Source organism: Capricornis sumatraensis, chromosome 18 (assembly GCF_032405125.1).
Source record: "Capricornis sumatraensis isolate serow.1 chromosome 18, serow.2, whole genome shotgun sequence".
Taxonomy (NCBI): domain Eukaryota; kingdom Metazoa; phylum Chordata; class Mammalia; order Artiodactyla; family Bovidae; genus Capricornis; species Capricornis sumatraensis.
The window spans coordinates 21,488,852-21,505,616 of record NC_091086.1 but is presented as its reverse complement, the minus strand read 5'-3'; the positions used below and the strand labels follow the sequence as shown (position 1 = coordinate 21,505,616).

General features: G+C 37.6%; 1 protein-coding gene across 2 annotated transcripts in view; it reads left to right on the top strand.

Moving 5' to 3' along the window:
• CWC27 (CWC27 spliceosome associated cyclophilin) overlaps positions 1-16,765 on the top strand; it is a 270,424-nt gene that overhangs the window by 53,387 nt on the left and 200,272 nt on the right. The window lies entirely within an intron of this gene.

Below are 16,765 nucleotides of genomic sequence, written 5' to 3'. Positions count from 1 at the left end.
TAAAAGAAAATAGACTGATTTTATTTACATCAGTGGTCTTACGAGTCAAATTCTGCTTTATTTCTCTTTGATCTCTTCTTTAAAAGCCTCTAAGGTTTTTGTTTTTTTTTCTTTTGAGGTAAGCAAAATATTAGCTATATGTGGAAGACTGTATTTGTTTAAAACAAACAAGATAAGTCATTATAAAAAACAAAAAGATGTCCTCAGATTTAAGGGAGTAAAATTTGTCAAAAATGGCTAAAAAGGGGGTGGGCCTGAAAATACTCTTAAATATTTTTTCAAGTCTGATTTATACTGTCTACCCCTCCTAACCTTGGTGGTATCATAAAATCTCAACACATGTCTCATTTCAAAGACTTGTTAAATTTTGTGACAACATTTTATTCTCCTGAAATTCAGCTTAATTGAAAAGCTCTCCTTTATAATTCTGTTATTATAACTTTGTTACACATATAAAATAATATAGCTTTAAAAAAATGGTAGTGTTTGTTTTCTTTGAATGACCTACAACTGGGGGTAAGATAGGTGTAACTCCCTGTAAACAACATTGTTTTATTCTGTTATGTTTCTCAACCTCACACAGAAAAACTACAAATAAAAACCATTTTCATATTATCATCACTTAGATCTCTAAATTTTTTCTTTGTGTAACCAGAAAAGTACTTCCCTAGAAATTTCCACTGATAGTATAACCTTTTGCATTCAGAAATGGTACTTAGAAGTTGTCTTTAAATATCTTTTTCTGGCGACATTCACCTGATGCTCAAGTAATCATTGTTGAATAATTTAATATAGTTGATTAACTTTGGGCCACTATTGGATGAAGATTTTAGCGATCATATATATGCTTATATAAGGCCCGTGGAGTTGATGGGCCTCTTATCAGCCCGAACTTTTAGTTAGATCATGAATATAATCAAGAATCCTTTATTTCTTTCTCTTACTCAGGAGATACATTTCCTGATTTTTCAGTTCCTTTCAGTCCAGTCGCTCAGTGATGTCCAACTCTTTTCAACCCCATAGCCTGCAGCACAATAGACTTCCCTGTCCATCACCAACTCCTGGAGCTTGCTCAAATTCATGTCCATCCAGTCGGTGATGCCATCCAACTGTCTCATCCTCTGTCATCCCCTTCTCCTCCTGCCTTCAGTCTTTTCCTAGCAGCAGGGTCTTTTCCAATGAGTCGGTTCTTCACATCAGGTGGCCTAAGTACTGGAGCTTCAACTTCAATATCAGTCCTTCCAATGAATATTCAGGACCTATTTTCTTTAGGACTGACTGGTTTGATCTCCTTGAAGTCCAAGGGACTCTCAAGAGTCTTCTCCAACACCACAGTTCAAAATCATCAGTTCTTTGATGCTCAGCTTTCTTTATGATCCAACTCTCACATCCAGCATGACTACTGGAAAAACCATACCTTTGACTAGACGGACCTTTGTTGGCAAAGTAATGTCTCTGCTTTTTAATATGCTGTCTAGATTAGTCATAGCTTTTCTTCCAGGAGCAAGCTTCTTTTAATTTCATGGCTGCAGTCACCATCTGCAGTGATTTTGGAGGCCAAGAAAAGAAAGTCTGTCACTGTTTCCATTCTATCCCCATCTATTTGCCTTGACGTGATGGGACTGGATGCCATGATCTTTGTTTTTTTTGTGTTTTTTTTTTTTTTAAACTTTATTTTACTTTACAATACTCTGTTGGTTTTGCCATACATTGACATGAATCCGCCATGGGTGTACATGAGTTCCTAATCCTGAACCCCCCTCCCACCTCCCACCCCATATCATCTCTCTGGATCATCCCCGTGCACCAGCCCCAAGCATCCTGTATCCTGTATCAAACATAAACTGGCGATTCATTTCTTACATGATAGTATACATGTTACAATGCCATTCTCCCAAATCATCCCACCCTCTCCCTCTCCCACAGAGTCCAAAAGTCCATTGTTTACATCTGTGTCTATTTTGCTGTCTCACATACAAGGTTATCATTACCATCTTTCTAAATTCCATATATATATGTGTTAGTATACTGTATTGGTGTTTTTCTTTCTGGCTTACTTCACTCTGTATAATAGGCTCCAGTTTTATCCACCTCATTAGAACTGATTCAAATGTATTCTTTTTAATGGCTGAGTAATACTCTATTGTGTATATGTACCACAGCTTTCTTATCCTTTCATCTGCTGATGGACATCTAGGTTGTTTCCACATCCTGGCTATTATAAACAGTGCTGTGATGAACATTGGGGTACACGTGTCTCTTTCAATTCTGGTTTCCTCGGTGTGTATGCCCAGCAGTGGGATTGCTGGGTCATAAGGCAATTCTGTTTGCAATTTTTTAAGGAATCTCCACACTGTTCTCCATAGTGGCTGTACTAGTTTGCATTCCCACCAACAATGTAAGAGGGTTCCCTTTTCTCCACACCCTCTCCAGCATTTATTGCTTGTAGACTTTTGGATTGCAGCCATTCTGACTGGTGTGAAATGGTACCTCATTGTGGTTTTGATTTGCATTTCTCTGATAATGAGTGATGTTGAGCATCTTTTCATGTGTTTGTTAGCCATCCGTATGTCGTCTTTGGAGAAATGTCTATTTAGTTCTTTGGCCCATTTTTTGATTGGGTCATTTATTTCTCTGGAATTGAGCTGCATAAGCTGCTTGTATAATTTTGAGATTAGTTGTCAGCTGCTTCATTTGCTATTATTTTCTCCCATTCTGAAGGCTGTCTTTTCACCTTGCTTATAGTTTCCTTTGTTGTGCAGAAGCTTTTAATTTTAATTAGATCCCATTTGTTTATTTTTGCTTTTATTTTCAGTATTCTGGGAGGTGGATCATAGAGGATCCTGCTGTGATTTATGTCGGAGAGTGTTTTGCCTATGTTCTCCTCTAGGAGTTTTATAGTTTCTGGTCTTACGTTTAGATCTTTAATCCATTTTGAGCTTATTTTTGAGTATGGTGTTAGAAAGTGATCTAGTTTCATTCTTTCAGAAGTGGTTGACCAGTTCTCCCAGCACCACTTGTTAAAGAGATTGTCTTTACTCCATTGTATATTCTTGCCTCCTTTGTCAAAGATAAGGTGTCCATAGGTGCGTGGATTTATCTCTGGGCTTTCTGTTTTGTTCCACTGATCTATATTTCTGTCTTTGTGCCAGTACCATACTGTTTTGATGACTGTGGCTTTGTAGTAGAGCCTGAAGTCAGGCAGGTTGATTCCTCCGGTTCCATTCTTCTTTCTCAAGATTGCTTTGGCTATTCGAGGTTTTTTGTATTTCCATACAAATTGTGAAATTATTTGTTCCAGCTCTGAAAAATACCGCTGGTAGCTTGATAGGGATTGCATTGAATCTGTAGATTGCTGTGGGTAGTATACTCATTTTCACTATATTGCTTCTTCTGATCCATGAACATGGTATATTTCTCCATCTATTAGTGTCCTCTTTGATTTCTTTAACCAGTGTTTTATAGTTTTCTATATATAGGTCTTTAGTTTCTTTAGGTAAATATATTCCTAAGGATTTTATTCTTTTCGTTGCAGTGGTGAATGGAATTGTTTCCTTAATTTCTTTTTCTACTTTCTCATTATTAGTGTATAGGAATGCAAAGGATTTCTGTGTGTTGATTTTATATCCTGCAGCTTTACTATATTCGTTGATGAGCTCTAGTAATTTTCTGGTGGAGTCTTTAGGGTTTTCTATGTAAAGGATCATGTCATCTGCAAACAGTGAGAGTTTCTTCTTTTCCAATTTGGATTCCTTTTATTTCTTTTTCTGCTCTGATTGCTATGGCCAAAACTTCCAGAACTATATTGAATAGTAGCGGTGAAAGTGGGCACCCTTGTCTTTTTCCTGACTTTAGGGGAAATGCTTTCAATTTTTCACCATTGAGGATAATGTTTGCTGTGGGTTTGTCATATATAGCTTTTATTATGTTGAGGTATGTTCCTTCTATTCCTGCTTTCTGGAGAGTTTTTATCATAAATGGATGTTGAATTTTGTCAAAGGCCTTCTCTGCATCTATTGAGATAGTCATAGGGCTTTTATTTTTCAATTTGTTATTGTGGTGAATTACATTGATTGATTTGTAGATACTGAAGAATCCTTGCATCCCTGGGATAAAGCCCACTTAGTCATGGTGTATGATCTTTTTAATGTGTTGTTGGATTCTGATTGCTAGAATTTTGTCAAGGATTTTTGCATCTATGTTCATCAGTGATATTGGCCTGTAGTTTTCTTTTTTTGTGGCATCTTTGTCAGGTTTTGGTATTAGGGTGATGGTGGCCTCATAGAATGAGTTTGGAAGTTTAGCTTCCTCTGCAATTTTCTGGAAGAGTTTGAGTAGGATAGGTGTTAGCTCTTCTCTAAATTTTTGGTAGAATTCAGCTGTGAAGCCATCTGGACCTGGGCTTTTGTTTGCTGGAAGATTTCTGATTACAGTTTCAATTTCTGTGCTTGTGATGGGTCTGTTAAGATTTTCTATTTCTTCCTGGTTCAGTTTTGGAAAGTTACACTTTTCTAAGAATTTGTCCATTTCTTCCACATTGTCCATTTTATCGGCATATGGTTGCTGATAGTAGTCTCTTATGATCCTTTGTATTTCTGTGTTATCTGTTGTGATCTCTCCATTTTCATTTCTAATTTTATTGAATTGATTTTTCTCCCTTTGTTTCTTGATGAGTCTGGCTAATGGTTTGTCAATTCTATTTATCCTTTCAAAGAACCAGCTTTTGGCTTTGTTGATTTTTGCTGTGGTCTCTTTGATTTCTTTTGCATTTATTTCTGCCCTAATTTTTAAGATTTCTTTCCTTCTACTAACTCTGGGGTTCTCCAATTCTTCCTTTTCTAGTTGCTTTAGGTGTAGAGTTAGGTTATTTATTTGACTTTTTTCTTGTTTCTTGACGTATGCCTGTATTGCTATGAACTTTCCTCTTAGCACTGCTTTTATAGTGTCCTACAGGTTTTGGGTTGTTGTGTTTTCATTTTCATTTGTTTCTATGCATACTTTGATTTCTTTTTTGATTTCTTCTGTGATTTGTTGGTTATTTAGAAGCATGTTGTTCAGCCTCCATATGTTGGAATTTTTAATAGTTTTTCTCCTATAATTGAGATCTAATCTTTCTGCATTATGGTCAGAAAAGATGCTTGGGATGATTTCAATTTTTCTTAATTTATCAAGGTTAGATTTATGGACCAGGATGTGATCTTCTGGAGAAGGTTCCGTGAGCACTTCAGAAAAAGGTGAAATTCATCGTTTCGGGGTGAAGTGTCCTATAGATATCAATTAGGTCTAACTGGTCTATTGTATCATTTAAAGTTTGTGTTTCTTTGTTAATTTTCTGCTTAGTTGATCTGTCCATAGGTGTGAGGGTGGTATCAAAGTCTCCCACTATTATTGTGTTATTGTTAATTTCCCCTTTCATACTTGTTAGTGTTTGTCTTACACATTGCGGTGCTCCTATGTTGGGTGCATATATATTTATAATTGTTATATCTTCTTCTTGAATTGATCCTTTGATCATTATGTAGTGGCCTTCTTTGTCTCTTTTCACAGCCTTTGTTTTAAAGTCTATATTATCAGACATGAGTATTGCTACTCATGCTTTCTTTTGGTCTCTATTTGCATGGAATATCTTTTTCCAGCCCTTCACTTTCAGTCTGTATGTGTCCCTTGTTTTGAGGTGGGTCTCTTGTAGGCAGCATATATAGGGGTCTTGTTTTTGTATCCATTCAGCCAGTCTTTGCCTTTTGGTTGGGGCATTCAATCCCTTTACGTTTAAGGTAATTATTGATAAGTATGATCCTGTTGCCATTTACTTTATTGTTTTGGGCTCGGGTTTATACGCCCTTTTTGTGTTTCCTGTCTAGAGAATATCCTTTAGCATTTGTTGGAGAGCTGGTTTGGTGGTGCTGAGTTCTCTCAGCTTTTGCTTGTCTGTAAAGCTTTTGATTTCTCCTTCATATTTGAATGAGATCCTTGCTGGGTACAGTAATCTGTGCTGTAGGTTATTTTCTTTCATCACTTTAAGTATGCCTTGCATTCCCTCCTGGCCTGAAGAGTTTCTATTGAAAGATCTGCAGTTATCCTTATGGGAATTCCCTTGTGTGTTATTTGTTGTTTTTCGCTTGCTGCTTTTAATATTTGTTCTTTGTGTTTGATCTTTGTTAATTTGATTAATATGTGTCTTGGGTTTATCCTGTTTGGAACTCTCTGGGTTTCTTGGACTTGGGTGATTATTTCCTTCCCCATTTTAGGGAAGTTTTCAACTATTGTCCCCTCAAGGATTTTCTCATGGTCTTTCTTTTTGTCTTCTTCTTCTGGGACTCCTATAATTCGAATGTTGGAGCGTTTCATATTGTTCTGGAGGTCTCTGAGATTGTCCTCATTTCTTTTAATTCATTTTTATTTTTTCCTCTCTGATTCACTTATTTCTACCATTCTATCTTCTATTTCACTAATCCTATCTTCTGCCTCCGTTATTCTACTATTTGTTGCCTCAAGAGTGTTTCTGATCTCATTTATTGCATTATTATTATACATTTACTCTTTTTTATTTCTTCTAGGTCCTTGTTAAACCTTTCTTGCATCTTCTCAATCCTTGTCTCCAGGCTATTTGTCTGTGATTCCATTTTTATTGCAAGATTTTGGATCATTTTCACTATGATTATTTGAAATTCTTTCTCAGGTAGATTCCCTATCTCTTCCTCTTTTGTTTGGTTTGGTGGGCATTTATCCTGTTCCTTTACCTGCTGGGTATTCCTCTGTCTCTTCATCTTGTTTATATTGCTGCGTTTGGGGTGGCCTTTCTGTATTCTGGCAGTTGTGGAGTTCTCTTTATTATGGAGTTTCCTCACTGTGGGTGGGGTTGTATCAGTGGTTTGTCAATGTTCCTTGGTTAGGGAAGCTTGTGTTGGTGTTCTGGTGGGTGGAGCTGGATTTCTTCTCTCTGGAGTGCAGTGAAGTGTCCAGTAATGGGTTATGAGATGTCAATGGTTTTGGAGTAACTTTGAGCTACCTCTATATTGAAGCTCAGGGGTGTGTTCCTGTGTTGCTGGAGACTTTGCCTGGTATGTCTTGCTCTGGAACTTGTTGGCCCTTGGGTGGTCTTGGTTTCAGTGTAGGTATGGAGGTGTTTGATGAGCTCCTATCAATTAATGTTCCCTGGAGTCAGGAGTTCTCTGATGTTCTCAGGATTTGGACTTAAGCCTCCTGCTGCTGGTTTTCAGTTTTATTTTTACAGTAGCCTCAAGACTTCTCCATCTATACAGCACCGATGATAAAACATCTAGGTTAGAGATGAAAAGTTTCTCCACATTGAGGGACACCCAGAGAGGTTCACTGAGTTACATGGAGAAGAGAAGAGGGAGGAGGTAGTTAGAGGTGACTGGAATGAGATGAGGTGTGATCAAAAGAGGAGAGAGCCAGCTAGCCAGTAATCACTTCCTCATGTGCGCTCCACAGTCTGGACTGCTCAGAGATGTTCACGGATTTATACAAGGAAGAGGAGAGGGAGGAAGTAGACATAGGTGGCCAGGAAGAAATGAAAAAGAGAGAGACAGATCCAGCCGGTAACCAGTTCCCTAAGTGTTCTCTATCGTCTGGAACACACAGAGATTCACAGAGTTGGTTAGAGAAGAGAAGGGGGAGGGAGGAGACAGAGACAACCTGGTGGAGAAAAAGGAGATTCCAAAGGAGGAGAGAGTGGTCAAGCCAGTAATCTTGCTCTCAGGTAAAATTGGATACTGAAGATTGGGTTTTTAAATGTACAAAATTGTCAACAAATACCAAAAAGCAAAGATTAAAAATCTAGAGTAGAAGTTGGATTTTCAAAAATACAATATTAAAGAAAAGAAGAAGAAGAAAAACAAAGTCACAAGAATTATTAAAACAACAACAACAACCACAAAAAATATATATATGGCGTTTGCTTTAAAAATAGGGTCTTTTTTTTTATAGTAATAGGTCATAAAAATAAAAATTAAAGGAGAAATAGAGGACTTAAAATTTTAAAAAGCTAAATAAAAAAGATAAAAGAAGAAAAAACAATCAAACAGCAACGTCAAAAAAAAAAAAAAGAATGATCATAAAAATAGTAAAGATATATCTGGGACTTTCTCTGGTGTTGTGGGCAGTGTGGGGTCACTTCCAAGGCGGTTCCCTCTGTTGAGCTTCTTCTGTTTGCTGGTTTCTTCAGTGTCTGATTTCCGCCCTGACACAAGGGGGGCGGTGGTGGACACTTTTTAAGCTCACTTGTTCAGTCGCGCTGTGGGGAGGGAGGGATGCTGCAAACAAATAACACTGGCATGTGCTCGCAGTGTCTCAGCCACACATGCTCATGGTGCAGACCACTCAGGCTCTACGTTGCTCTGCAGGGAACAGTCTGAGGCCGGCCCTAGGCTGCATGCACCTCCCCGGTCTACGCTGCTCAGGCTCGGTGCTCAGGTAGCCCTCAGAGGTGCAGATTTGGTTGGGCCTGCATTTTGTGCCCTTCCCAGGTCTGAGTAGCTCAGGTGTTTGGTGAGCGCTGTCACTGCGACTTATCACCTTTCCCGTCCCTGCTGCTCAGTTTTCTGGGTGTACTGCTGGTGCCCCTTCTGAGGTGGATAGTGACTGTCCAGAACCCCAAGAAGTCTTAGCAAGGAAGCCTGCTTGCAGTTTGGTAGAAAATGTCTCTCCAGGGCTGCGATTGCCCCCTTCCAGCCCTTACGGCTCTGGCTGCCTGTCACTGGAAGGGTATGGTCTACAGCCGGCTATTTCTGTTCCGTCCTTTGTTCTATGTGTGGTCCTGGTGGTTTCTTATTTTAGCGCTTTTCACGTGGTAGCTATCCCACCGTCTGGTATGCTAGCCCAAGTTAGTTCGCTCTGGTTACACTCAGGGCATTCTGGCCCAATTCTTAAAAAGCACTGCAGCCCGCACCTCCCTGCCCAGCCCCCACTTGCTAGTGGCGGATGTGGGCGTCTGCGCTGCTTCTCCGCTGGGGGAGTTACCGTTGGGCTGGTAATCTGTTGGTTTTAATTATTTATTTATGTTTATTCCCTGTTATGTTGCCCTCTGTGCTTCCAAGGCTTGCCACAGACTCGGCAGCGAGAGTGTTTCCTGATGTTTGGAAACTTCTCTCTTTTTAAGACTCCCTTCCTGGAACAGGACTCCCTTCCTGGGATGGAGCTCCCTCCCTACCTCCTTTGTCTCTTTTTTTGTCTTCTATATTGTTTTCTACCTGTTTTTGAAGACAATGATCTGCTTTTCTGGGTGCCTGATGTCCTCTGCCAGCATTCAGAAGTTGTTTTGTGGAATTTACTCAGCGTTGAAATGTTCTTTTGATGAATTTGTGAGGGAGAAAGTGGTCTCCCCGTCCTATTCCTCTGCCATCTTCGAGCTTTGTTTTTTGAATGTTGAGATTTAAGCCAGCTTTTTCACTCTCCTCTTTCACTTTCATCAAGAGGCTCTTTAGTTCTTCTTCACTTTCTGCCATGAGGGTGGTGTCATCTGCATATCTGAGGTTATTGATATTTCTCCCGGCAATCTTGATTCCAGCTTGTGCTTCATCCAGCCCAGCATTTCTCATGATGTACTCTGCATATAAGTTAAATAAGCAGGGTGACAACATACAGCCTTGAGGTACTCGTTTCCCGATTTGGAACCAGTTCGTTCTTCCATGTCCAGTTCTAACTGTTGCTTCTTGATCTGCATACAGATTTTTCAGAAGGCAGGTAAGGTGCTCTGGTACTCATATCTGTTTAAGAATCTTCCACAGTTTATTTTGATCCACAGTCAAAATCTTTAGCATAGCTAATGATGCAAAAGTAGATGTTTTTCAGGAACTCTCTTGCTTTTTCTGTGATCTAGTGGATGTTGGCAATTTGATCTCTGGTTCCTCTGCCTTTTCTAAATCCAGCTTGAACATCTGGAAGTTCTCAGTTCACATATTGTTGAAGCTAGTTCTCCACTAGCTTGGAGAACTTTGAGCATTACTTTGCTAGCATGTGAGATGAGTGCAATTGTGTGGTAGTTTGAGCATTCTTCAGCATTGTCTTTCTTAGGGATTGGAATGAAAATTGACCTTTTCCTGTCCTGTTGCCACTGCTGAGTTTTGCAAATTTGCTGGCATATTGAGTGCAGCACTTTCACAGCATCATCTTTTAGGATTTGAAATAGCTCCACTGGAATTCCATCACCTCCACTATCTTTGTTCATAATGATGGTTCCTAAGGCTCTCTTGACTTTGCACTCCAGGATGACTGGCTCTAGGTGCCAGTCTTTTTTGTATAGTTCTTCTGTGTATTCTTGCCACCTCTTCTTAATATTTTCTGCTTCTGTTAGGTCCATCCCATTTCTGTCCTTTATTTCACCCGTCTTTGCATGAAATGTTCCCTTGGTATTTCTAATTTTCTTGAAGAGATCTCTAGTCTTTCCCATTGTATTGTTTTTCTTTATTTCTTTGCATTGATCACTTAGGAAGGCTGTCTTAACTCTCCCTGCTGTTCATTGGAACTCTGCATTCACATGGGTGTATCTTTCCTTTTCTCTTTTGCCTTTTGTTTCTCTTCTCAGCTATTTGTAAGGCCTTCTCAGACAACTTTGCCTTTTTGCATTTCTTTTTCTTAAGGAGGCTTTGATCATGGCCTCCTGTACAGTGTTATGAACCTCCATCCATAGTTCTTTAGGCACTCTGTTGATCAGATCTAATCCCTTGAATCTATTTCTCACTTCCACTGTATAATCATAAGGGATTTGATTTAGGTCATACCTGAATGGTCTAGTGGTTTTCCCTACTTTCTTCAACTTAAGCTTGAATTTTGCAATTTAAGTCTGATTTCTATAAGATTAGCTTTCTAATGTGACAAAAAATACATTGAGTTTTTAATAGGTGAACCAAATATTTGTTCATGTAAGTCCTTTTTAAGTCCTCAACTCTGTTTTGTTGGCCTTAATACAACTTTAAATACTTATATACCCTATAATTAATATAACTTAAAGTTTAACTAAGTTGAATTTTCTGTAAGAATATATAAAACTTACTTGGTAAAACTTGCCATAGTAAGTACAAAACATCTATTTATAACTGTTCTTCTCTTCCCCCAGGTTTTTAGTATTCACATCTTCCTTTCTCCCTCTTTCATCCTCCGTCTCCTACCCTACAAAGAGAAATTAAAGAAACAGAGGTCAGGACAAAGTACAGAATTTCAGAGAGAAAATAGTTTTTCTCTCTTGTCTCGAAACATCCATGATTCTCTCATGACCACTTATTTTGAGTGGAAGAAAATTTCAAAATCATTAGAGGTTTTGGTCAGCTAAACCAGCTTTACTATAGTTTGTCTCAAGTTAATTTTATGTTAAAAGAAAAAGAAACTTCTAAGAGTCTTTAAAAATTGTCATGTGGTTTAAAAAAAAAGGATAATTGTATTTATTAATAAAAGAAAATCACTGCTTAGCCTAAGTTAAATTACAATGGGTATAGATAGTTGCCAGCCCTGTAGGATGTCAATGTGAAATCATTATCTATTCAAAAAGCAATTCTTTTGGTATATACAAACTTTTCACCTGGATGTGTTTGAAGTACTCTATTATCCTTCAGTTGTTTTCCGATTTGAGCAGTATGATCAAGGACTAGACTAGCCTTGGTCAACTTTTTATGCTAGAGCCATTCAAAGTGTGATTTTACTGAAAATTTGTGGTAGAGAAACATCTGGACTCTGTTAAAGCTGTTTATCACTTTGGATGGTAAACCTACAAGCAGGTTTCTTGAGTACTTATATTTAAGTTGGGGAATGATATTTCATAATATAATTTTTAGCAGATTTACAGAGTGGAATATTTTCCTAATTGTTCTGCTGAAAAATACTTAGGGGTTCAAGAGGGGAAAAAAATGCAAAGCTCTTATTATCTTCTCTCCTTTCTTTTCTTTCATGTGCTTATTCTGACTTGAGGATCTCTGTCTCTTGCTTCCTTCCTTTTCTCAGTGTATAGTCTCACTCTTTCTTATCCAGTCCACTTTCTCTAAGCCTCTACCTGGACTACTGAATGCTGCTGAACAGAACCACAGAGCCAGGGACAAGTCCAGCCTCAGCTGTGCCTCCAGTGCATCTTCATTACCCAGTCCCTGGTGCTCCCCTTCAACCTCAGGTTCACCCTCTCTCGTCAAATCACCTGACTTTCTGCTCTATGAAACAGGAGTACCTTCTTCAACTCATATTCTTTTCCTGTTTATTCACATCAATTCTTATCTCCTCCTCTTCTACTGTAAAGGTAGGAATCCCTCTAGCCACTGAAAATGATTCCATCCTCTTTTTTTTGTTTTTAGTTTTCTCTCTCACTCTTGCCTTCCTTCAACTTGTGGATAGACTTCAGGAGTGGAAAAAAGAAAACCACTTAATTTTATTTCCTGTCCCCACCACCTTAGTTCCCATTTATTTCTAAATATACATCATTCAGCTTTTCCTTCATCACTCTCCTGAAACTACTCTCCCTAAGGCCATGTATTTGACACATCTAGTGACTGCTTTCCAGTTTTTGTTTTTCCTAGTGTCTCTGTTGTGGAATTTGGCATTTTTTTTGCTTTTTCCCTCTTAAAAACCATCCTCGCGAACTTGCCACTTAAATTGTGTTTCACTTGGGATCTTTATAGAAATGCCAAGTTTCAAGCCCCACCTCACACTTTTAAATCAGAATCTGCATTTTAATAGAGTCCCCAGGTGATTTGTATATTCAAGTTTGAGAAGCACTCCTCTGGAATAGTAATTTTTACCACCTGTGCCACTGGACTAGTTCAAATTTGTATCATCTTAGCTCTAAGGTCAGCAATTTCCAACTCCCCAGGGTGTTTCCCAGGGTATTCCTATAGCATGCTTCTGTGATAGTATGACATCAGGTTTATATATATATATATTTCTTCTTTGTGTGGCCTTATACTGTAATTTTCTTGAAGGCAGAGATTATGTCCATTTATCTGTGGTCAAATAATCATAAGTACACAAATATTTACATAAATAAATGAATAACAAAAAAGAATGAATCCTTCATTGACAAATCATTTCTGTAGATCGTGTAAGTGACTTACTTGTATTTATCACTTGAGATTTATTGGTTTGCCTTCTACCCATTGCCTGGAGTGAATTCCTTTAGAGATCATCTTATTTATCTTTAGGTCCTCTGAGTCTTATGTAATAAGTGTATGGTAATTAGTCATTAAAGTTTGTGTAATGAGTGGGTGAATGAATGAATGAATGCATTTGTGATTCATTAGGGGAGCGGTTTTTACCTCCTGACTCCACATTAGATTCACTGGAAACATGTTAAAAAGAAAAACTGTTGATACCCAGATCCCACTCCCAAAGATTCTGAATGATTTAGTCTGAAGTGAAGTCTAGGCATATCCTTTTTTAACATTTTAACTTTCAATTTAAATATAATGTACATACAGAATTTATCTGTATGAACTATATTTCATAGTGCACGTAATCACCCAGTTCAAGAAACAAAATTGCCATTACCCACAGGTCTCCCTCTTGCCCTTTTCTGGTTATTTCTTCCTTTATCCCCTAACAGTAACTACTTTTCTAACTTCTGAGAATATAACATTAATTTACACAATAATACTTTGTAAAATCTGTCCATATATTCTAGTGTGCAGTTAGGGTTAAGAACCATAATCCCCACCAAGTACTAGACTTAAAAAAAAAAAAAGTTGCATCACCTCCAAGTCTTTTTTGCAGTCTGACAGAGACAAAATATTAATATCAATGGAACTCAATTTAATCTCTGAAAAAGTAAAAGGGTCAGTATAGTGGGAAGTCATTTTAGAAGAAACAGAATGATACTGAGTTTTCCTAATGTTTTTCAAGATGTGTGCTGTTAAAAACCCAAATCAGTATCTCAGTCTTTTCCATATATTTGAATCACCTGAGGAAACCCCCACCCCCACCCCGCCACGATCAAGACAGTCAAAATGTTTGGACCATGAGAAGTTTTAGAAAGCACAGGTTATTCTAATGTGCACTCAAGGTTAACTGAAAGGCATTGCAGCCTGTCTTTTGCAAAGTCCTGTTTTAAAATTTTTTCTAAAAAATCCTTTTGTTGCCTGTAGGTGGAGCTCAGCTGCTGCAAGTTAGTCATATAAACCAAGCTGAGTTGTCTGCTCCACTTCTTTTTTTGCATTTGTGTATAGATTTATAATAAATGGCTAAACAGTAAAGTCAGATGTAACAAGCAGACTGGATAGTCAGAAATCAGTGTTCTGTTGTGCTGATTACAGTCATCATGGAAATCCTTTCTTTTATTGTGTAATTTCTATCATCTCTAATTTTATTGTGATTACTCTTACTTCTATATTATTTTCATCAAATTAAAATATAAATCAAAGAAATCTTGACACGTACCCTGAAATCACCATCATTAGTTTCTGTAGTAGTTGTTCAAGGTTAACTGGAGTAATGTTAGTTTTGGTGTTTGCAGAGGTTCTTGTTTGGTCAGCTGTGTTATGTCACATTAAGTCAACTGTGGCACTATTCCTTTTTTATAAAAACAGTTCTCTTACTTGGTAAAGTCAAGTTAATTTGTGTTCTATTCATAAGCTGTGTTAGGTTAACTGAATATGAACTATCTTATCTGATAGTATCAAAAATTTAGATATAAATATCGAAATTGAGTTTGAAACCTAATGAGTTGAACTTTAAATTATGAAACAAGGGATAATACAGTCAAAAATACCTCCTTTGGCTTGGGTGAACACCCAAATGAGCTGTTGCTAATTTTAGCCTTACACTGTAAGTCTCCTTTTGTTGAATTTGAAATATGGGACCACATTTTCTTATGGCACTTTGAATACTTTTATTTCCTCAATATTTCTAGCCTTCTGAAAAATATTAATAAGTTTTCCCTGAGCCTTAGGGAATTTTTTGAGTCTTAATATACTTTGTATTCTGTTTCTCTTACTTTGTGATCAAACTTGAGGAAGTACATAGCTGTCTCCAGTACTTAAGTTTAGTTTACTTTAGCGAATTCAAAAAGATAGTGTCATATTTAAGTTTCAAAAATTTAAAAGATAATGCACATTTAAAAATGATAGTACAAAATTTATTTAAAAGATAAGACAGTAACAAAGATTGAAGACCAGAGACATTCTAACCATCCTATGTAAATCATTAAAACCATGATCTCTAAGAAGTCCCCCTGCTGCTCTCAGAACTTTTATAAGCAAGGAATGAAATTAACCCATTAGAGCATTTCTGCTTCTTTTCACCTTCTGTTGCCCCAAGATATTGTACTGAAGCAGAGAGTAAAAAAAGAAAAGAAAGAAATGTACGATCTATATACTGGATAAGTGGTCTCTGAAAATTTGCAAGTGTTATTTCTTTGGTATGGAGTAGTAGTGGTTTAAATACTGTATTTTCAGAAAATATTTGGGTTTAACATCAGATGTTAAGTTTTGGAGTGGTCTGGTAGCAGCTAGTTTGCATACTAACTTTTACTAGAACTTGACTTTTCTTTTTTGTATGTTCTTTCTTAATCTATCCTTCTATTCTCTTATTGTCAGTTACTGTGCAAGAACTGCTATATGCCAGACAGTGCCAGGCCCCAGGAACATGAAAACAAAGGAGAAATGGTTTCTGCCCACAGATGTTCACAACTGTAGCACAAGAGTAAGAATTATAAACAGTTAATTGCAATTCAGTATGACATGTGCTGTAATGGAAGTGCATGTGAAATATTATAGATGTTAAGTAGGCAATGTATATTTCAGGAAAAGATTAAAATACCACGTTTAAAAAGGATTGAATGTATAATTGCCTTTTTTGTAGATCAAGAATAGTAAAATACAGTAATCTCATATAAGTTCCACCTAAATCCTAGTAAGATAGGCCATTTTTTGGAACCACTATCTAAAAGAAATAACATTTTAGCATTGTCAAATCATCTAGTGTTGTATAATCTCCTTATGTAGACTAGATGGTTTATCATATTGTCTTTACCTGTAATTTTTAAAATTATGAAATAGTTATAAACTATACCATTATTTGACTTTTCTGGTGAGCTTCCAGTTTTCTTCTTTTTGGGTATTTATAGCAAGAATTTGGATAAAACTGTTTCTTGGGCAGTTAGAAATAAAATACCACTTTAAAATGCCAAGTTAGTTTATTGATAACCTTAATCCGTATCCAAAGAATCACTTTCAAAATAAAACCAAAAAAGTCCTTGAACTTCAGTTATACACTTCAGAAATACAACCACCCTACCATTTTTACAGTTAGGTTTTATATGACAGAAAGAAAACAGGGAAGTGTACGTATGGGGGGAGATTCTCTTGTCAAAATAGAGAAGAAGTAATTGTATCTCTTTAGAATGTATTGTGGAGATGGCAATGGCACCCCACTCCAGTACTCTTACCTGGAAAATCCCATGGATGGAGGAGCCTGGTAGGCTGCAGTCCATAGGGTTGCGAAGAGTCGGACACGACTGAGCGACTTCACTTTCACTTTTCACTTTCATGCATTGGAGAAGGAAATGGCATCCCACTCCAGCATTCTTGCCTGGAGAATCCTAGGGATGGCGGAGCTTGGAAAATCCCAGGGACTGCGGAGCCTGGAGAATCCTGGGGATGGCGGAGCCTGGTGGGCTGTCATCTATGGGGTCGCACAGAGTCGGACATGACTGTAGTGACTTAGCAGCAGCAATAGCAGCAGCAGAATATATTGATTTGTATTACCCTTGAGAGTTACATTCTATTGATCTTGTGGTATCAATTGTTTATAGGCAGTGGAATTATACATTTGA